This window comes from Heterocephalus glaber, unplaced genomic scaffold, assembly GCF_053883595.1.
Source record: "Heterocephalus glaber isolate CG9 unplaced genomic scaffold, H.glaber_assembly_v1.0 deba00001531, whole genome shotgun sequence".
Taxonomy (NCBI): Eukaryota; Metazoa; Chordata; class Mammalia; order Rodentia; family Bathyergidae; genus Heterocephalus; species Heterocephalus glaber.
This window is the reverse complement of record NW_028258329.1, coordinates 15,162,481-15,185,857: the sequence shown is the minus strand read 5'-3', so window position 1 is coordinate 15,185,857 and position 23,377 is coordinate 15,162,481. Positions and strand designations below refer to the sequence as shown.

The window sequence follows — 23,377 nt, the reverse complement described above, 5'->3', positions numbered from 1 at the left end:
AACCACTATATAGATTTAATGCAATTCCAATTTAGATCCCAGCAGCATACTTCATGAACCTTGAGAAAACAATCCAAAAATTCATTTGGAACAAAAAGAGACCCAGAATAGCAAAAGCAATTCTAGGTAACAGAGACATGGCAGGGGGTATCACAATCCCCAACCTGCAACTATACTACAAAGCTACTGTGAAAAAAACAGCATGGTACTGGCAAAGAAACAGACCTGAGGGCCAGTGGAACAGATTAGAAGATGTAGAAGCAATGCCAGACACACTCAGCCATCTTATCTTCGATAAAGGAGCCAAACACCCTCACTGGAGGAAAGATAGCCTCTTTAATAAATGGTGCTGGAAAAACTGGGCTTCAACTTGCCAAAGATTAAAACTAGACCTACATCTCTCACCATGCACCAAACTAAAATCAAAATGGATTAAAGATCTAAATATTAAAATAGAAACTCTGAACCAGTTGGAACAGAGGTTAGGTAGAACCCTTGAAGACATCGGTGTAGGAAAAGATTTTATGAACAAAATCTCAGTTGCCCATGAACTAACACAAACAATCAACAAATGGGATCTCTTCTTATTAAAAGGCTTCTGCACAGCAAGAGAAACCACCAGCAGTGTGAAGAGACAATCCACAATCTGGGAAAAAATCTTCACCTGCTCTTCCTCAGACACAGGTCTACTACCTCGAATCTACAAAGAACTTAAAAAGATCAGACCTCCCAAATTTAAAGACCCAATCCAAAAATGGGCATCTCAAATGAACCAACATTTCTCAGACAAAGAAGTAGAAATAGCAATAAATACATGAAAAAATGTTCAACATCACTGGTCATTCAAGAGATGGAAATGAAAACAATGCTGAGATTTCACTTCACTCTAGAAAGAATGGCTGCTATTATGAAATCAACCAATAACAAATGCTGGCATGGCTGTGGGGAAAGAGGAACCCTGCTCCATGGCTGGTGGGAGTGTAGACTGGTGCAACCACTGTGGAAATCAGTATGGAGATACCTCAGAGAACTAGGACTGGAAGTCCCATTTGACCCCACTATTCCACTGCTGGGGATCTTCCCCAAAGAATTAAAAGAATCATACCACAGTGATATATGTGCACCCATGTTCATAGCAGCACAGTCTGTAACAGCTAAAACTTGGAAACAGCCCAAATGCCCATCAACTGGAGACTGGATAAAGAAAATGTGGGGTTTTTATAAAAATGGAGTACTACTCAGCCATAAAAAATGAGAAATTAGAGACATTTATAGCTAAGTGGATGCACATTGAGGGAATACTCTTAAGTGAAATAAATAGGACACACATGTATAAATACCTAATAGTTTCTCTGGTGTGAGAAACTGAAAATGTAAATATGGACTAAATGTATAATAGGTAATGTGAAATAGGAAGAAAAGGGGCAAAGGGGAAGGAAGTGGGAGGGCTAGGGGAAAGGATACAAGGGAATGGGATTAATATGAGAAAATGGAAAAATAGGAACAAAATCTTTGTAAATAGGAATGGAGGGGTTGAAGGGAGGGCTGGGCAAGGGTGAAAAATAAGAACCAAGAGAGACTATGTAAAGGTGCAAATTTCCAATGATGAATGTCATTACTTTGTATACCTAAAATGTACCAATGATTAAAATGAATAATCGATAATGCAAAATAGGAAGAAAAGGTCCAAAGGGGTAGGGGTAGTGGGAGGGGCAGGGAAAAGGAAAGAAGGGAAAGGAAAAATGCTGAGAAATGGAAAAAATGGAAATAAAGTCTTCGTAAATAGGGAAGGGTGGAGGGCGTGAAGGGAGGGCCAGGAATGGGGAAAAAAGAAGAACCAAGATGCATTATGTAAAGGTACAATTTCCAATGAGAAATGTAATTGTGTTGTATACCTACAATATACCAATAAAAGAATTTAATTTTAAAAAAAAACGATAAGATTGCAATTAGTGACCAGGAAAAGAAAAATTGCTTTAAAATTGTAAGGGAACATGAGAAATCAATCCAGCAGCTGCTAGACGATGTGAAGAAGTACAACATAAGACTGGAGTCAATGAAAAAACAGGAGAGAGCACAGATGACATAAAAAAGCTGTTCACACAAGTGATGGCAGAAAACTTCCCAAGCAGGGGAAAAGAACTTGACATAAAGGTAAGTGAGGCATATAGGACTCCAACTAGTCTTGATTTTAAAAAAACATCTACACATAGGCATATAATAGTTAGGATTCCAGAAACCCAACAGAAGAACAAAATTCTACAAGCAGTGAGAGAAAAGAAACAAATCACATACAAAAGAAAGCCCATCAGAATCACACCAGACTTCTCAATGCAAACCCTCAAGGCAAGAAGAGTTTGGAGTGATGTATTTCAAGCCCTAAAGGAAAACAGCCTCCAACCCAGATTGATGTACCCTGCAAAACTATCTTTCAAAATTGATGGAGAAATAAGATACTTTCATGATAAAGAGCACATCAGGAACTTCATGAATACCGAACCAACACTCCAAAAAATTTTAGACAATATCCTAGGAAAAGACAATGGGGATCACAGCCCCAGGAAGCCCAGCAGAATGAATCCATCGGGCGCAACAAGAAATTAAAAGCAAAGGGGGAGAATCCAACAAAAAGAAAAAGTCATGACAAGGCTTTTAAAACTTTTAACTGCATCTCCCTAATGAGTATATAATTCAATCTTGTTATTGTTCATGATTAGTATTTTTCTGATTCTAGTGTTGCACACCTTTCCTTGTGCTCTACTGGCTATTTATCATCTTCTTATGTCTACTTTTTAATTGGGTTGTCTGTTAATGAGCTGTAAGAGTTCTTTATATATTCTGGTCATAGGCTATATGCATTGTAAATATGGTCTGTTTAAGGACTACTTTTCATTTTAATGATGTCATTTAAAGTTCTAAATTTTGATAGAATCTCATTTATCAATTTTTTTCTTTTCTACATCATGTTTTTTGTATCCTAGGAAGTTCTTGCCTACCCTAAATTCATAAACATTTTCCCTTATAATTTCTTCTTAAAGTTTTATACTTTTAGGCTTTCACATTTAGGTTCATTGATTCTTCCAAGTTGTTTTTATGTTTGGAAATAAAGGGTTGAGGTTAGTTTTTTATATACGGATACCAGGTGTTCTAGTGCCATTTGCTGAAAACACTATCTTTTCCTCGGCTCTTGAATTGAGTTTATGTTCTATAAAATGTTAAGGTTAAATAATCTTTCATAACTCAGTGGACCATATATGTGTGGTTCTATTTCTAGATTCTCTGTTTTACTCCAGTGATCTATATGTCTTTCCTTACACCAACACTGCCTTGATTACTGTAGCTTTAGAAGAAGTCTTAAAATTAGGTACTAAACGTCTTCCAACACTGTTTTTTGTTTTTGTTTTTGTTTTTGTTTTTTACCTTTCTAGGTCCTTTGTATTCCTACTTAACTTTTAAATTTCAATATCCAATTCATTTATAGCAAGTATACATAGACTTGAATTTTTATATATACCTTGTGTTTTCTAATCCTGTTAAATTCAAATACAAGTTCTAGGGGCTCCTAGAGATTTCTTAGTATTTTCTCTGTAGATGATCATTTCATCTACATATAAAGATTTTGCTTCGACCTTGCCAATCCTATCCGAATTGTGTCATTTTATTGCCAGACTATTCTGGTTTGGGCCTAGGTTTCAAAGTTTAATGGACAGATGAAAAGTAAGCATATCTGCCCTTGTTCCCCACCTTAAGGAGAAAGCATTGTATCATCTCCATTCATATAAGGTGTTCTCGCTGGAAGTATGGAGTACATGTCTTTAATCTGTTGAGAAGGTTCTGTTCTACTTCTAGTCTCCTGATAGCTTTTACCATGAACAGCTGTGGAATTTAGTCCAATACTTTTTCTCCAACTAGTGACAGGATCATATGGCTTTTTCCTTTCCTCTGTTAAAATGATGACTTTTGCGGGTGAATCTTCCAATGCTGAACCAACACTGCCATCCCTATGATAAAACCACTTTCTACATACTGCCAGATATGACTTCTAATAGTTTGTTTTGTTAAACAAATTTCTATCTATGTTCATACTTTTTTCTTCTATTATCTTTATCCAGTTTTAGGATTAGCACAATGTTGATTTCCTAAAATGGTTAGAAGTGTTCCTTTTTTTCTCTGCTTTAAATGTTTGATATAATTTATCAGTTAAAATGTATGCAAGCCTGTTGTTGTCATGTAGGTAGGTATTCAAGCTAGGAATATACTTTCTTTAATAGGTGCTATTCAAATTTTATATTTCCTCCAGAGTTAGTTTCATTAATTTGTCTTCCAAGGTACTTCTTAGAAGATGCCAAATTTATTTCAAAATAGATTTTTCAAATATGCTTTCTATATCCTTTTAAATTCTGTAAAATCTGTGGTAATATCTCCTAGGTCTTGATATTTTAATTTTTAAAATGTATAATTGATATTGTGTAATAGGATGTAAAGGTCTAAAGGAGCAGGGGAAGTGGGCGGGGTAGGGGAAAGGAAAGAAAGGAAAAGAAAAAAATATGAGAAAAGAAAAAAATAAAGAAAAAAATGGAAACAAAGTCTTTGCAAATCAGGAAGGGTGGAGGGGGTGAAGGGAGGGCAGGGAAAGGGGAAAAAAATAAGAACCAAGATACTTATGTAATGATACAAGATCCCAATGATGTAAGTAAATGTATTTTATACCTAAAATGTACCAATAAACTTAATTGGGGAAAATAAATTTTAAAAAAAAAGAAAATCAAAGGGAATTTCCTTTGGGCAAGAGAGAGATCTTTAAAGAAATCTAAAGAAGTAGAAAGGGGAGTGTTCCCTGGTATTTGGAGGATACAGGGCTGGGGAGCCCTGTTCCCTGTCTACAGCAGCCCACCAAGGAAAAGCTGGGAGGGAAGGCAACAGAAGGATCTACTCCTATCCATTTGGGAAATGGGGTTGCAGGGCTTCCCCTAGGCTAGCCACAGGCTGGACAGTCCTCACTGAGGTCACAGAGAGGGTCCCCAAGACAGGAGGCCGAGAAGGGTATACTGCTATGGGGAAGAGCAGGGGATGAACAGAAGAGGCTCAGAGGGCCATTCAGCCACATCAGGAACTAGTAGGGTCTGAGGTCTACATAGGGCATCTCCTGGGAGCCCAGTGGTGTGCCCTGCAGAAGAGGCAGCCTTTGGGCAAGTGGCTTGAGGACAGCATTCAGTAGCTAAGGGAGAAATAGGAACAAGCTTCAGCTAAGTCATCTCTTCCCACAGTTCCCCAGACACGTTCCCCTGCTCCACTCTGCAAGAGCCAGTTTTGGGTCCAAGGCGTGATGCTCAACAGAAGAGGAAAAAAGCCAGCACCTGCCCATGCACCCCTGGTGGCCAATGGAGGCTGAAGGAGGGAAGAAGGAAGCATGTTTCCACTGCCTGAGAAACTGACATCTTGTTTCACATTGCACCCTTTAATGCCTGGAAGTGAGGCTAATTAGAGCCCAAAATATCTGAGAAAGGATGGGTTCAGCCCAAGATGGGTCAGAATGTGATCAAAGGTAGTAAAGGGGGGATTTAATCAGTCTCCTGCCAGTTTCTCCAAGTTCAGTGCATTTCATGCAACAATGAGGCTGATTACTCTCCATTTACCTGGCCCAGTCTGTCATTGTCTGCCCTGTCCAGGACCCCTAGAGACTAAGCCTGCAGACTGTGGCTCAGGGGTTCCAAGTTGGGCTCAGCCAGCACAGGCATGGAGGCCTCTGTTCCACTCCTCTGGCAGCACCCTTTGCTGCCCATGACTGCCAAGGGCTCTAGTGATACTTCAGGGTGGTGACAGCTTTTGTACGGCCAGATCTGGATGCTTCCACTTCTTTTGTTCATTCCTTGAAACCCTATCCATGCCTCTATTATTAGATTCTTTGTTAAAAGTCTCCTCATTTAAACCATCAGAATGCTAGACCCTTAAGGAATACATACAGGATGAGGGATCCTTTTCCTCTCTTACCAGAGAAAGAGGCTAGAATGAGTGAAGATGTAGGCAGGAAAAAGGGAAGGCCACACCTACTGGCTCATGTTTTCTTCAGAAGAAAGAAGTTCAGATCTAAAATGGAATCAAGACAGTGATGCTTTGACATAGGTAGCACGGGGAAGAGAAGCACCAGCATGAACACTGGGATTTTTAGAAGAACCATTCTTTTTTTTTTTTTTTTTGTATTAAATTCTTTTATTGGTACATTGTAGGTATACAACACAATTACATTTCTCATTGGGAATTTTACCTTTACATAATGCATCTTGGTTCTTCTTTTTTCCCCATTCCTAGCCCTCCCTTCACGCCCTCCACCCTTCCCTATTTACAAAGACTTTATTTCCATTTTTTCCATTTCTCATCATTTTTTCCTTTCCCTTCTTTCCTTTCCCCTGTGCCTCCCACTACCCCTACCCCTTTGGACCTTTTATTCCTATTTTACATTATCGATTATTCATTCTAATAATTGGTACATTTTAGGTATACAATATAATGACATTCATCATTGGAAATTTGCACCTTTACATAGTCTCTCTTGGTTCTTGTTTTTCACCCTTGCCCAGCCCTCCCTTCAACCCCTCCAGCCCTCCCTATTTACAAAAATTTTGTTCCTATTTTTCCATTTTCTCATATTAATCCCATTCCCTTCTATCCTTTCCCTTAGCCCTCCCACTTCCTTCCCCTTTGCCCCTTTAGAAGAACCATTCTTTAAGAAGAATCTTCTTTGGAAGATCCTCTTCATGGACTTTGAGCAGCTGAGTCAGATGATATCCATCTACAATGCTTTGCACTGTTCTGCCTAAGAAACAGTAACTACAATAACAACCAAGATAGCTGTTCAGGGCAGCATGAGTTCAGGGATTGAATAAAGCATATTGTGTTTATAACAATGGGATTAACAGTCCTGGGCACATCAGTGATGACTGAATGTACAAATATTCAAAGTAAAGAGTGTGATAGCCAACCCGACTCCATCTTGTGCCTCAATGTCACTTTCTACTTGTGCTTGAACAAAGTGCTTGCACGTGAACAAAGCACCCAAAACCCCCATATACTGCTTGGCAGTAAACTCGCTACAGTTTCAGGATGTTTTGTGGCTCACCTGGTGTGTGTGAAACTTCCTTATAACCCCCACTAACCTAGCATGATTCTGCTTCTGTAAGATTCTGCTTGCTCTCCCCTGAGCCCTCCCCAACTGAAAGCATTGATTTAAAAGGAGAAATCAAACTGCTTCCCATGGCTGAGGAACCTTTCTAGGGTGCTAGCCCCCCTCAGTCACCAGCTATAATAAATGGGCATGAACTCGGCACAGAGTGTGGCACATCTCTAGTGTCTGAACTCACTCATCCACAACAGCTGGAGGCCCCAGCCAGATGGCCACACTGGGTGGTCTGGGCTCACTGTGATCCCTCCCATCTGTGGCAGCAAAGTATAGGGGAGGCGCCCCCTGAAATGTTCCAGGGCCCCGTAGTCTCACTACTGACACTGAAGGGACTGAAGAGACGCCTGAGATGCCCTCCAAATTTTCTGAACCCCATCTGGTCTGGTAAGGATCCTCTTGGTTCTGGTGGGGAACAGTAGTCCTTGATGAAGGCATTTCTGGGCCCCTCCATAAGGTCAGGACTCTGACTGAGGTGGCCCCCTAGTCTGGTCTGGTCTGACAGAAAGCCAGCCAACCTGGTAAATCCCCAGGGATAGGGTTGGAACATCTTTAGCCTCTGTATGATTGCTGTATGAATGAATGAATGACTGGCAATGGGCAGTGCAAACAATAGACTGCTCCATCCATGTCCCATGACAAAGGGGGGGATTCCCCCTCAGGGTTACTGGACTTGTTTGGGGTCATACTGTGGTTCCATGGATGTGTCTAAGAAAGGCCAAGTGGGTGCTCTTGCGGTGAAATAAATACACCCTAAAGCCTGGACAGTCCTTAAAGTGGCTGAGAGGCCCTGGGCCAGTCAACCAACTGAGTGGTTCCTCCCACAGAGGAACACCCCCTCCCTTTGTCTGTTGCAACATCGTTCAAGGGTGCACCACATAAACACTAAGGCTTTTCTCCATATCTGGACATCTTCTCCTTTTATTTGTTCTTGCAGCTCCTATTCTTGGGCATCTCCAGCCTGCCCTAAGTCTCTCTACCATGGGGTCATCATCTTCACAACCTGTTACACCCCTGGTCTGCCTGCTTAGAAATTTTTCCTCAGGCTTTTCTGACGATTATGGGGTGAAATTGTCAAAGGACAAACTCCGCACTTTTTGTGAGCTTGAGTGGCCCTCTTTTGGTGTGGGCTGGCCCTCTGAGGGCTCCCTGGACCCTGCCTTGGTTCAGGTGGTTTGGAAGGTTGTTACTGGGTCACCAGGACACCCTGATCAGCTCCCTTACATTGATTGTTGGTTTACTCTAGTGCAGCACCCTCCTGCATGGTTAAAGGCCTGTGCTGCAAAAGCCTATTCAAAGCTGCTTGCTTCCAAAAGCTGTTCTGCCTGTCATAGGTGAACTCCAGCAAGGCAGAAATGGGTTCTGCAGCAGTCAGATGCTGAGGAAGTCCTCCCCCATCCACCTCTGTATAACCCTAGTTCACCCTCCTCTCCTGTCCATCCTGACCTGCCTGCCCCCCTCTCCCTCATTTCTTCCTCTACTTCCCCTGCTACCTCTCCCCAGAAACGAGAGCATCTCCGATCCTGGCAGGAGGTCACCACCTTGGGAAGACGCAGTCCAGAGATTCTCTTGCCTTTTGAGGGAGGCCCTTCCTCCAGAAGGAGCAGGACCAGGAACCTGCCCGTTCCTGGTATATGTTCCTGTTTCCACTTCTGATCTCTACCACCAGAAAACCCAGAATCCGCCATTCTCTGAGAAGCCCCAGGTTTTGATTTCCCTGATTGAGTCAATCTGTAGGACTTATCTACTGACCTGGGATGACCATCAGCAATTGTTATTGACCCTGTTCACCACTGAGGAATGGGAGAGGATTAGGTTTGAAGCTAGAAAACTCTTGTCAGGGGGATGCTCAGAAGAGGAGGCCCACTAATTGCTGAAGCAAGGGTTTCCCTCAGAGCAGCCTGAATGAGATCCAAATTCCTCAGCGGGGAGGCAGGGTTTACTCACCTTTCACCAAAACTCGTTAAATGGGATTCAAGCAGCATCTCAGAAACCCATAAATCTGTCAAAAACCACTGAAGTGACACAGGAACCAAAGGAGTCACCCAGTGTGTTCCTGGAGAGACTCAGAGAGACCTTCTGGGTTTATACCCCATTCGATCCCTCAGCTCCAGAGAACAGTAGAGCTATAAATTTTGCTTGTTACTCAGTCTGCACCTGATATTAGGAGAAAATTACAAAAATTGCAGGGATTCCCAGCAATGAACACATCTCAGCTATTAAAAGTGGCTCAAAAGGTGTTTGACAATAGGGATTCAGAAAGACAAAAAGTGGCCACAGCCATGGCTGAGTGGTCGGCAAAGAAACAAGCAAAGATCTTGGCAGCAGCCATCAGAGGGGACCCCTCGGGACCCATCCCTGGGAAGCCCAAAGGGCAGATGCCTAGAAAGCCAGGAGGACACCTGCCATTAGGCAGAAATCAGTGTGCCTTTTGCAAGGAGGAAGGGGCACTGGAAGAATGAAGGCCCCCACAGGCTCTCTAACAAGGTACTGTCTCTCCCCACATCCAGGGGGAAAGGAAGATTCAGACTGAGGAGGCCAGGGCTTCTTCTCTCTGGGTCCCTGGGAGCCCATGGTAAATGTTGAAGTAGGGGCTCAATGAGTCCATTTCCTGGTGGACACTGGCACCAAGAGATCAGTGTTAAGAAATCCCCTGGGAAAGCTTTCATCACAAACCGTTCCCACCCAGGGTGCCGCAGAGCAGTCCAAAACTGCCCACTCACGAGTGAGTGACTGGTGAGCCTGGGATTGAAACAAGTTACTCACTCTTTTCTGGTGATACCGGACTGCCCATTTCCCTTGCTGGGGTGAGACCTCCTTCATAAGCTAAAGGCCACCATTTCCTTTACTCCATCTGAGCCTCATATGTCACTCCCTTCATACCAACTGTCTTTGACTGCCACCCTGTCTAAGGAGTATCTCCTCTCCAAGGGAGAAACCCCAGAGGAAATAAGACCCTGGGGCTTACTGGATGGACTTCAGGCAGAGTTCCCGAAGGTGTGGGCAGAAACTAGCCCGCCAGGCTTGGCTGCCCACCACGCCCCAGTGAAAGTGGAGCTATTGTCCACAGCCATGCCTGTGCGAGCTTGACAATACCCCGTCTCTCAAAAGGCCAGACAGGGGATACTCCTCACATCAAGGTTAGTGGACTTTGGGATATGAACTCCCTGCAAGTCTCCGTGGAACACTCCATTCCTCCCAGTACAGAAACCAGGGACATCAGATTACAGGCTGGTTCCGGACTTGAGAGAAGTTAACCGGTGCGTGGTAACTGCATCCTGCTGTCCCCAATCCATATACCCTCCTGAGTTTGCTGTCTCCTGAGCACCAAGTGTATACTGTGCTAGATTTAAAGGATGCTTTTCTTAATGTGCCCCTTGCCCCAGCCAGCCAGCCTATCTTTGCTTTTGAGTGGACTGATCCAGTTTCCAGCAACTACTCCCAGCTCACCTAGACCCAGCTGCCTCAAGGATTCAAAAATGCTCCCACCCTGTTCTGTGAGGCCCTCCAGAAGGACTTGGTGAGTTTTCGATCCCACCACCCTAACCTCACCCTGCTTCAATATGTGGATGATTTGTTATTAGCTGCTACTAGCTATTCAGAATGCCTGCAGGGGACACAAGAGCTTCTCCAGCTACTAGAGGAGCTGGGCTACCACATATCAGCCAAAAGGCACAACTCTGTGCCCCTAAAGTATCGTACCTGGGGTATGAAATCTCAGAAGGAAGAAGAGCCTTGTCCCAGGCCAGGAAAAGGGCCATCCTCCAGATATGCACACCAACTATCAAGAAACAGGTACGAGAATTCCTAGGTCGAGCTGGATACTGTCACCTATGGATGCCTGGGTTTGCTGAGATAGTGCGGCCCCTCCATTCTGCCACGGGAGGAAATCAACCCCTAGACTGGGGAACAGATGAAGAAGAAGACTTCCAGAATCTGCAAAGAGCTTTGGTATTATTTCCGGCTCGGGCACTACCCAATGCTACTAAGCCTTTTCATCTATTCATCCATGAGGTAAGAGGGATTGCTAAGGGAGTCCTAACACAGTCCTTGGGACCCTGGAAGTGCCCTGTGGCCTAACTCTCCAAAAGATTAGAACCTGTGGCCTTCATGTCTTAGGGTGGTAGTTGCCACAGCTTTTTTGGTCAAGGAGGCTGATAAGTTGACCCGTGGACAGGACCTAGTCCTAACTGCCCCTCAATTAGTAGAGACTCTGCTCAGGGGGGCTACTAACAAATGGATGTCAAATGCCCACCTCACTCAGTATCAAAGCCTCTTGATCGACTGGCCTCAAATAGTCTTCTCAGCAGGACAGGTTCTCAATCCAGCTGCACTGATGCCAGATGATGATCCAGACATCCCAATTCACAACTGTGAGGAGGTGCTGGACCAGACCCAGGGGGACCAATCGGACTTACCAGATACCCCCTTGGCTGAGGTAGATGCTACCCTCTTCACAGATGGAAGCACCATGGTAGTAAGTGGGGTGCAGAGGGCAGGGGCTGCAGTGACTACAGTTGATCAAGACATTTGGGCCCAGCCGCTGCCTGAGGGGACCTCAGCCCAAAAGGCAGAAGTAATCATCTTGGCCCAGGCCTTAAGACAGGAAAGGAAAAGAAGATAAATGTGTACACTGACAGTAGGTATGTCTTTGCTACTCTACATGTCCACATGAGACAGGAGAGAGGGCTTCTGACAGCTTCAGAGAAGATGGTCAAAAACAAAGAGGAGACATTGTCTCTCCTAGAGGTGGCATGGCTTCGCAAGAAGGTGGCCGTCATTCGTGTTTAGGGTCACCAAAAGGACAATACAGCCGAGGCAAAGGGAAATCAACTTGCAGACCATACACCCAGAGAGGCAGCCCTGAGGCCAGCTGAACCCTTTGTCATCCTGCCTACCATGAGTCCTCCTCCCCCTTTGCTCCCAACTAGCCCTACTTACAATGAAGAAGAAGATAAAGAATCAAGCCAGCTGCAAGCAAAGAAAGATCTCCAAGGCTGGTGGAAATGTCCAGATGGTCGCATCTACCTCCCCCAGGCATTAAGACAACAGCTCATCCAGCAGCTGTATTAGGTCATGCACCTAGGGTCTCCAAGATGGCCAAGCTTCTACCTCCAAGATACTGCTTTACAAAGCTGCAAGAGCTTGCCCATCAGGTCTCTTAGGTGCCCAACCTGTGTACAAGTAAATCCTCACCAAGGCCCATCTGCACCCCTTGGGGTCAGATTCCAGGGTAGGAATCCTGGAGAACACTGGGAAGTGGATTTCACAGAGATCACACCACCAGCAGGTGGCTATCGCTACCTCCTGGTTTTCATAGATACTTTCTCAGGATGGGCAGAGGTCTATGCTACTTAGCAGGAGACTGCCACTGTGGTGGCAAAGAAACATCTTCAGGAATTAATTCCCAGATTTGCACTACCAGTGTCCATTGGATCTGATAGTGGCCCTGCATGTGTAGCTTCTATAACTCAGTCAGTAGGGCACTGGGTATAAATTGGAAACTCCACTGTGCCCACCAGCCAAAAAGCTTAGGGCAAGTGGAACAGATGAATTGGACCCTAAAATCTACTCTGACTAAATTGATGTTGGAAACTGGTGAAGAGTGGGTCAGCCTGCTGCCTTTGGCTGTCCTTAGAGTTAGATGCACCCCTTGTAAAACAGGGTTTACTCCTTATGAAATTATGTTTGGAAGACCCCTGCTCCCCAAGGTTAAAAGTGAGGTACTGGAAGAATTTTCTAACCAGTCCCTGCTAAAGTATCTCCAATCTCTCCAACAGGTACAGAAAACTGTTCACTCCCAGGTACAAGCTACTCAGCCCCTGCCCAGCTCTACACAGTGCCACCTATTCCAGCCGGATACTGTCTTCATCAAGGCCTTTTGGAGTGAAGGACTGACTCCAGCCTGGAAAGGACCCTACACAGTCATCCTCATGACACCCTCGGCTCTCAAGGTTGACAGAATCTCGACATGGGTTCACCATTTGAGCGTCAAGCAAGAAAAACAGTGGACGGCTGAGCTGGGACCTGATCCTTTAAAGCTCAGGCTAGTCTGATCATGATTGTGATGCTTGTCCTTATTGTCTTTGGGCTGATGAGGCTGAACTTTGGGGAGGTGCAATGAGGAGAGTTGCACTCCTTTCTCCTCACCTCCTTTAGCTCAGGAGAAATTCTAGGCAATGTCATTTTTGGTACCATCTACCCCCACCAACCTCTTGGGTTGCCTGGGGTCGATCTCTGTAAATTAGTCAGGCGAGATTGGGGAAGCTACTACTATTAGTTCATAAGCCTGGGAAGCCATGACTTTTATGTGTGTCCAGGGTTCAATCCATTTGGACGGAAGAGTGGTGGGTCCCCAACTGACTTCTACTGCCCTAACTGGGGCTGTGTAAAGATTGCCTCCTATAGTGGGGGACCAAATGTCACTAACGATATCATAGTTTGGAAATCTGGGTGCTGAGTCACAATTCTGATACAAAGGCCCCAGGACTCTAAATGGGCTACAGGATGGAATTGGGGCTTCTGCTTCTGGCTCCCTGGAGGACTAATTCCTGACTCAGGGGAAATCATTACCTTTCAAACCCAGTTGCTAAGCTAAGCATGGTGACAGCCAATAGGACCCTTAATGAAGGTAAAGGACCCCTTACTTGAGCCTCACCCTGTTGTTCCTCCTTCAAAGCATCCACTCTTAGCTACCAATAGAGCAGAGCCTCCACGCGTACTGCCTCCCTTCCTTTTCTCCATGCTGGGAGCCATCCACACTATGTTAAACCTGACTCAACCAGACCTGGCTCAGGACTGTTGGCTCTGTCTAAAAGCAAAGCCTCCTTATTATGTGGGTGTGGGAGTCTTGGGCTCAGTCAAAGCCTCAAGTACGGCCTTAGCATGCACTTCTGCAAAGTTCCCCTTGACAACTGGTGAAGTTTATAGAAATGCAACCTGTCTGGCAACTTCTTCTTATGATATGAGTAACTCCCCTTTCCATGCTGTGTGTAGCCAAACCGTGACTCTGGAGACCTTGAAGGCTTATCCTGCCCCTAACAGCACTTGGCTAGCTTGTACCTCGGGACTCACTAGGTGTGTTAGAATTCCTGAGGGAGATACTAGACCTGAAGTCTTGTGCATCCTGGTGTGAGTTCCTCCTCAAGTTTATGTGTATGGAAGACCACAGGGATGGGATTTCATAGCACCCTCAGGACTACTATACAGACAGAAGCAAGAAGCCCCCATAGTCATTCCAACTTTGTTGGGATTGGGGGTAGCTGGCTCAGGAGCACTTGGAACTGCCACATTGGGTAGAGAACTTGGACTCTCACCTTTCGCAGAACAGGTGGACACTGCCCTAGGAAGCCTGCAATGTGCCATGGAAACTCTTCACTCCCAAGTAGTCACTAGCTGAGCTGGTCCTCCAGAATCAAAGGGGGCTTGATCTAGTGCCCTTGTCACAAGGAGGATTATGGGCTGCTCTAGGGTAGGCATGTTGTTTCTATGCCAACAAGTATGGTGTTATCCACAATACCCTTCAGAAAGTCAAGGAAAATCTAGATAGACACCAGAAGGAGAAGGAAAGTTAAAACTCATGGTATCATAACCTATTCAGCTGGAGCCTTTGAGTAACTACCCTTATCACTGGACGGGCTGGTCCACTCATCCTGCTTTTTCTCAGGCTCTTGATTGGCCCTTGTATTCTTAATTATATAATCAACCATGTAAAACAGCATGTAGCCTCTGTTAAACTGATGTATATGAGATCCTACTACAATCCCTTGTATAACCCCCTGACCAGTCATTGAGTCAACGCTTTGACATCATGCTTAGAGGAGTTGGGAATGTGATAGCCAACCCAACTCCATCTTGTGCCTCAATGTCACTTTCCACCTGTGCTTGAACAAAGTGCTTGCACATGGACAAAGCACCCAAAACCCCCACACCCTGCTTGGAAGTAAACTTGCTACGGTTTCAGGATGTTTTGTAGCTCACCTAGTGTGTGTGAAACTTCCTTATAACCCCCACTAACCTAGCATGATTCTGCTTCTGTAAGATTCTGCTTGCTCTCCCCTGAGCCCTCCCCAACTGAAAGCACTGATTTAAAAGGAGAAATCAAACTGCTTCCCATGGCTGAGGAATATTTCTAGGGTGCTAGCCCCCCTCAATCACCAGCTGTAATAAATGGGCATGAATCTGGCACGGAGTGTGGCGCATCTCTATTGTCCGAACTCACTCGACCACAAGAAACCACAAATTCATATCTTATATTAGAACATGGTATGGCTAGAATTGCCAGATGGGAGTTAATGACTCATAGTTAATCAAAGGCCAAGTAACTTTGACTTGAGTAATCAACAAGCTTCCAAGTTCTCATTTTACTACTTGGAGACACAGTGGAAAGGGTAGGAATCTGGACCCCTTGATGACTTATCATGTGAGTTTGTCCAATCATGTAAACTCACTGAGTTTCTGTTTACTCTTGTGCAAAACAAGGATAATCCACCTTATCAACCTAAGTAAAGCACAGATCCTGAGCTCAATAAAAGGTAACCATGACTAAAGATCTGGGTTCACCAGTCAGTAGCTGTAGGATCTGCACAATAATGAAGCATCTGGGTGAAAACAGGAAGAATGCTTTGGCTACCATGGTATCAATTGTGTACATATTTACAAATATTCCATAGATCTCGTGGTATGTACTGTAGCAATTGCAAATGACTACGAATAAGACTCAGAAAGGTCACAGAAGAGACAAGTACCCTGCAGACACCAAAGCCGTGAGTGATAAATAATTAAACACAAGGCATCATGGAGTCACTTTACAGGTAATGAATCTTTAAGAGAAGAAATCCAGGGCTGAAGAGCTGACATTCCAAGGTTATCTTGCATAGGGAAATTCCAAAGCTTCTTGCAAAAATCTTATTAGACACCCAGACTCCCTTTACATTTCCCATCTTTTGAAACCCTCCATATACTAAACAGCAAACAGTCGGATCCCAAGTGGGAGGTTACCTTTGAATTTCCGTTTCTCATGCTACCACTTTGGCACATGATCACAGGAACTGAGACATCTCCATTTGCTGAGGATGAGCGACAACTAAATGGAGAAAAGAAATGGGGACCAGGGAAGCCAGGGTACGTAGGAGGCACGACTGTTGTGGTAAGATTCGTTTGGTTACTCCAAGGAGCGGTTCCCGTGCATTTCCAGCAACTTTAATGACCAGTTCTATGGCATCAATCACATCGAACAGTTTCATTATTTAAGCAGCCAACTCATTTGGCATGCTCACTCTGATGGTGACATGATCGTATTACAATGATAACACTGAAGTAAAGAGAAATAAAAAGATGGACACAGACTAAGGCAGAAAAGTACCAGACCAGGGAAAATAAAAACAGTTATCAACTGTACTAAAGGTCCCAGACTTCATATGGCCACAGTGATAGAACTTCAGGTCTGCTTATAGAGAAATATGCATGTCACATTTATAACCCAATGTGCTTCTTTAATAAATCTCGTATAATTTAATATTGCATCTCAGCATGATTGATTCCATTATAAATTGTTAACATTCTCCCAAGGTGGTAAAGAAGCAGTAAAGTCTGAGCTGGGCATCAGAGGATCAGGCCAGTTTAATGTTCCTTTGTCCCCATGCCAGTGATAAATAGATTACCAGAAATGTTCTCTGGGATTGAGACAGGCAGGCTGGACAACATGAGGCATTTATTTCAAATCCAGCTTCTATGAACCCAGATGCCCATTTACATCTAATGCAGAATGCTGCCTGAGTCAACTGCTGACTTGAGAATCTCTATTTCCAGTTTGCATCTCTCCCACATGAGTTGTGGGATCGTGACCCAGGGAGCTGCCTTGCTGAGCTTGAACATTTTTCTAGTCTCTGGCTTTTACAGAGACTTATTTTATGACCCAGCATATGGTCTATTTTGGTAAATATCCAGGTGCACTTCAAAAGAGTATGTATTCTGTAGTTATCATCAAGAATGCAAAAGAATTATAAGTACTGGCAGCTGGGTATGGTGGTACAGAAGTCTGGGAGCCTGAGGCAAGACAATCACAAGTTCAAGCCCAGCCTGGATAATAGCAATTTAGCAAGATTCTGTATCAAAATTTTAAAAAATTTAAACAGCTAGGGATGTAGCTCAATATGAAGACCTTGGGTTCAACCCCTAATACTCCAAAACAACAACAATAATAACAACAACAACAACAACAACAACAATAATAATAATAATAATAATAATAAATGTTTTCTAGGATGCAGAGGAAAATGAACCCTTCTACACTTTTCGTGGAAATGTAAATTAGTACATCCATGATGGAAATCTGTATGGAAGTTTTTGAAAAAGCTAAAAATAGTTGATCCAACTAACTAGATTATTCCTTGGTATATATGCAAAGGAATTAAAGTCAGCATAGTATAAAGAAACCTGCATACCTGTTTATCACACACAATTCACAATAACCAAGTTGTAGAGCCCACCTGGGTGCCTGTCAGTGGATGGATGAGAAAAAATATGGTATTGTACACAATGGAGTATTATTTATCCATTAAGAACAAAATCATGTCATCTGCAAGAAGATGAGTGGAACTAAAGACCATCATGTTGAGTAAAATAAGCCAGACTCAGAAAGACAAGTATTGCATGTTTTCTGTCATATTTAAAATATAGATAGAAAAAAATAGATGACATGAAGGTAGAAGAGATATTATTAGAAAAGCAGAAGAGGATAGAGAAGAGGAAGGGGGAGAAGAAGGGAGTACTGGAGGGGTGGATATAACCATGTTGTATGCATGTATGAAAATGTCACAATGAGGGCCGGGGATTTAGCTCAGTGATTTTGCCACCTGCTGCACAAGCGCAAGGACCCAAGTTCAATCCCTGGTACCAAAAAAAAAAAGAAAGAAAATGTCACAATGAAGCCCAATATTCCACGTAATGAATATGCACTAAAATATTTTTTTAACAGAATATGTATTCTGTGCTTGGGTGTTAGGTCCCATAAATGTCAGTAATTCTGAGCAATTAATAGTATTGAAATCTGTCGTCTTACTGATGGTCTAGTTGCTCTATCAATTATGGAGAAAAGGGGTGTTTAAAATATTCAGCTATGATTATGGACTTAACCAGTCCTCCTTTTAATTTTCCAGTTTGTGCTTCATGCATTTGCAATTCTGTTATTATATATACGCACGTGTAGAATGGATATGGTTCCCTGATGAATTTATCCTCTTATCACTGTTAAATGACCCCTGTTATCTCTCTTAATATTCCTGGTCTTGAAATCTATTTTGTCTAATATTGTTATAACCACTCCAGCTTTCTTATTCTTGCTGTTTTCATGATGCAATTTCTGCCATCCTCTTACTTTTAACCATCTATGTCTTTATATTAAAAGTATATCTTCATAAGAAACAGAGGATATTGCTTTTTATCCAGTCAGAAAATCTCTGCCTTTGAACTGTTCTGCTTTGTTCTTTTACTTTTAATATAAATTTGTTTGAGTTTACCATGTCATTATTTATTTGTTGCTTGTCCCATCTCCTTTTAGACCCTTTGTTCCTCCTTTCCTATTGTGCTTTAGATTAATAGAACTGTTTTCAGTTTTTAATTTTAACTCCTCTATTAAAATGAAATACTGGGGCTGAGGATTCAGCTCAGTGGCGCTGTACCTGCCTGGCAAGTGCAAGGTCCTGAGTTTGATTCCCAGTACTGGAAAAATAAATAAAATGGAATACTGAATTGGGGATGTGGCTCAGCGGCAGGGCACTTGCCTAGCATGTGCAAGGTCCTAGTTTCAATCCCCAGCACTGGAAAAAAAAAAACTGTTAAATGTATTTGAAATTAAAATAGAATATTTATATTGGCTTTTAGGCCATATTATTTACAGTGTGTGTGAGACCATTTTAGTGGCCTTATAAAATGCAAGAAATTTGCAATATTATAATTCCGTTACTACAACTAGTTCTTCATACCACTACTGTCTGTACTATATATCTACATACCTTATAAACTCCACTAATTTGGGGGATTTTTAATTGAGCTTTCCTAACTAATACAGTATCCAAGTTACTCAATCAAAGCAACAGTTTTATTAAAAGAGATGTTTGCTTAAAAGAAAAATATGTTCACACTACTAGCCATCCAGTTATCCAAGCCAGATGTCTAGAAGCCGCTTGAAGAATGGGTGTCATTGCAGATAATCTGGGCCTCTACCAAAAACTCTGTCTACAATACAAACCTGACCGTGTCCCTCCTGTGCCTAAAGTCTCCGATATCCCCTATTCTAGAGGATTAATCCCGCTCCTTAACCTGTCACACAGTGTCACCGCACTTCTACCCCACCTACCTCCTCAGCCTTATTTCTCGCAGATAGTAGTTTTTTGGGGGGTTTTGGGGGTTTTTTGGTACCGGGGATCGAACTCGGGTCCTTGTGCTTGAGCAGCAGACGACGACGAAACCACTGAGCTAAATCCCCGGCCCTCACTACTAGTTTTTCCCCCACATACTCCACAGCCTCCTAACTTCTGAGTCACCTTCTCTGTCTAGCACATTCTTCCCCTCTCCCCTTTAGTCACCTGGAAAATTCCACCCAGTTCAGGAGCCATTTCTTCCAAGAAGCCATCATACACTGTATGCACAGACATGCAGGTGGTGTCTCCTATTAAATCGGGTATTATAGGAATTTTAAATATATACAAAAGTTTTTAAACACATTATGTTCATGTCCCGTGTTATTTCACCTCTATCTTTTTTCCTTTATCCTTCCCATCCCTGAAATATTTTGCAGTAAATTCTAGACATTTTATCATTATAGCCACAAATATTTCAGAATCATGTGTCTACAAAAAATGGTACTTCTTAAAAAACAAGACCACAAAAATATGAACACTTCTAAACTAAAATCAAATATCCAATCAGTGCTCATATTTCCTGAGTGTCTCACAGCTTTTTAAATTTTTATTTTTTAAATGGTGATGCAATAAGATGCATACATTACAGTTGATTGGTTAATATGTCTAATTCTCTTTTGTTTTATAGACTCTGCCCCCCTATTTCTTTTCTTTTTTAATAGTTTATTTGTTGAAGAAATCAGGTTGTTGGACATGCATTTTGCATCCCTGTATTGTTCTTTAACACTGCTCTGCTCCTGCCTTCCTTATACGGTGGTGGCTGTGTCCAGAGGCTCGATTCCATGCTGCTCTGCGCTTTTGCCATAATTTGTTCATAGTTGGGGAGAACAGTTTTATTTCTTTTTCCTTTTTCAAATGAACTGCTGGAGAATCCACCCGATCTGTGGCAGGAATTCTGACATCTCTTTTTCAGCCTCACTCCCCTCCTGCCTCATCTCCAGCTTACACTGCCCAAGAACTTAAGGCTTATTTGGTCCAAAGGGACCAATTCTATCTCCTGATGCCAGATGGAAAGTGAGAAAGACAGGAGAAGGAGAAGACAGGAGAAGAGTACAGGCAACTGGAGCGTTTGCAGGCCGCACTGGCAGTGATTCTGCACAGTCCTTAGCTCCCTGCTGAACACTGTCCCCACATAGCCAAGGCCCATTTGCTTTCTTCCAGCTAAGACACCCGCCACCACCCCACCACCCCACCACCCCAGCTTGGTCAGTACAAGCAAGAGTAGTGTCTACGCTTCAACATAATTTGAGCTGTCCTGGTGTTCACAGTCCCCAGCTCTGGCACTGTTCCCTAAAGCACAGAGGCATGCCAGAGAGCTACAGCATGACTATCGCCATACCCAGCACCACCCCCAGCCTGCTTGAAAACCCAAGGTTCTGGGTGGTGAGTTCATACTCTGGGGCCCTTGGAGCCTTGGTCAGGAGCCCCTGTTGTACACACTCCCGGGTTTCCCCGTCTTCAAATTCCCAAGATGGATTGGAATAATAGTCCTTTTTCTTCCACAAGGCCCCTAGGTTTCTAATGCACATGAGTGCATTTCCAACTCCTGCCATTGTCCTGAGCCATGTTCCCAAGTGGATCTGCACTTGGTGAGAAGCAGCAGCCTTGAAGAGCCACACAGAACATCCTGTCACCCTCGGCTCCCAGGACTGGAGTCTCCACCAGCCCTCCCTTTGCATGTCTGTAGGAGCTAAGCAGAGGGCTCCTGACTGAGCAAAAGAACCCATCTCAAGGTTATTGATTATCTGTGATTGCAGACATTGGAGGTGCTGGCTCAGCTTTCGAAATTCAGTGTTATCTACTACTCCAGTACAGTAATAGCTACTTACATGGTGAATGGTGGCAGAATATGCTGCCCCACCATATGCTACTTTGGTTTAAGGATTATGAGGCATGATCAAAAATTACATTAAATATTAAGGCATCACGTTTTTTAAAAATGCATTACAGTAAGACATGTTGCCGTTACTCTCCCTCAAAATACGCCCCCTTGCTTCAAAAACACTCATCCCATCATTCCTGCCCCTTTCTGAAGCAGTTCTGGAAGTCTTCTCTTGTGTTTTTAGTTGCATTTTCCTGGCTGCCTTAATGCCTTACCTTTTGTGGTCCTTTTGTCTTTAAGGAAGAGCCAGAAGCTACATGGGGTCTGATCCATGAATAAGGTGGATGAGGATACCTTATTGTTTTTACAAGCCTGATTTTCCTTGGCAGTTGCACTCACTGTATTTTTTACCACACTTTGTGAAGACACTCAAGAAAGAGTACTTCCAGAACTGCTTCAGAAGTGGCAGGAACAATGGGATGAGTGTGTTGGAAGAGAGGGGGAGTATTCTGAGGGGATCAATGGCATGTATCTTACTGTAATAAATTTTTTTATGTAAACACACACCATATTTTTTGATGAGCCTTTGTATTTTGAACTAAAGGCACCAAAGGTAGAAGAGGGACATACAATCCCCACTTCTTCCTGAAAGCAGGGGATAAACCCTCAAATGGAGGTGCCTTTCCTTTCCAAAAGGAAAATAATAATGTTCTTATCATCAAGGACAGGGAATTGAGGCAGAGAATCGGCACAAAAGGAACTTGTTAAACTCATTCTTATCTTCCTTAGCCTCCCCACATACTTCAGTTACTTTTCCATAATTTCCTCTCTTTGTTCAACCAAATGCAGGAGGATTTGGTTTTTCCACATCTTTGGATCTTCGTTTCCTAATGAGGGCTTCAGTGTCACACAACACTTCTGTAGGCTTGTATACTTCTCTCCCATTTGTCTGTTCTCTGTTGATTTAATTTTCTGCCCACTTGTGTTGGCTAAGAGGGTAGAGGTAAATTTGACCTTATAAGGTCATCTCCCTTCTGTGATGACTGCACACTGGGATGGGGTTGGGGTTAATTCCCAGTGGCTGCAACAACACCTGGCTCAGACGAAGAGCTCCACAGATTCTTGCAAATGCATGAATGAATGAATGAAGCACCTGCAGCATTAAACCCAGGCCCCGCTGCCAAGCTACTAGAGCCCCAGGTGCTCCTAACCAAAGGGCAGGATGGAATTTTCCTGAGTCCCGTTGGATTCTGGGACACTGTCAGTGTTGTTTGCTAGCGCACTTTGCATTTACACGCTGTGCGTCTCCAGGGACTGCCTCTCCTGCCCCTGCCCTCCAAGAGGCCAAGTGCAGACTGGGCCAGCGTCTCTCCCATGACCAGCATCGTCCCATCCATGCCATCACTTGTGGAAAAAAGAAATTCTGGAGCAGCAGAGGCCGCTGCTGAGTGTCCTAGAGTCTGATGGACAGGTCAAGTGACTGAGCTTCCAGACACCAGCTAAGAAGGCAATGGCACCTGCTCATCCTGGCACAGCACATCGCGCTGCGCCTGGCACAGGGTGACTGCCTGATACACACGGAGGGGAGCGTCAGCCTATAAAATGGATCAGTTCCGAGCTTCAGCAAGGTTAAGAAACATACTCGATCCCACACAGCCAGCAAGCATCTCTCCACGGGCGTGGTAAGGTTTGGAACATCCTACTCTGATTCATTGGCTTCTTTGGATGACAGTCTGAAAAGTCTGGTTTTCTAAGAAGAAAGACAGTGCTCTGGAGCCACCTATACCTAGATGGCACGCAGGGTGAACTGGTTCAGCCAGCCCTGTATCTTCTTACTAAGTCCCAAAATGCAACATAATAAAAACAGCCCAGTTCAACAAATGGGCAAAGGAGTCAAACAGGCATCTCTCCAAACAAAGAAGCTATACATATGCCAGCAAGCACATAAAAAGGTGCTGG

General features: G+C 43.6%; 1 long non-coding RNA gene across 1 annotated transcript in view; it reads right to left on the bottom strand.

Moving 5' to 3' along the window:
- LOC147824877 (uncharacterized) overlaps positions 1-23,377 on the bottom strand; it is a 240,201-nt gene that overhangs the window by 214,985 nt on the left and 1,839 nt on the right. The window lies entirely within an intron of this gene.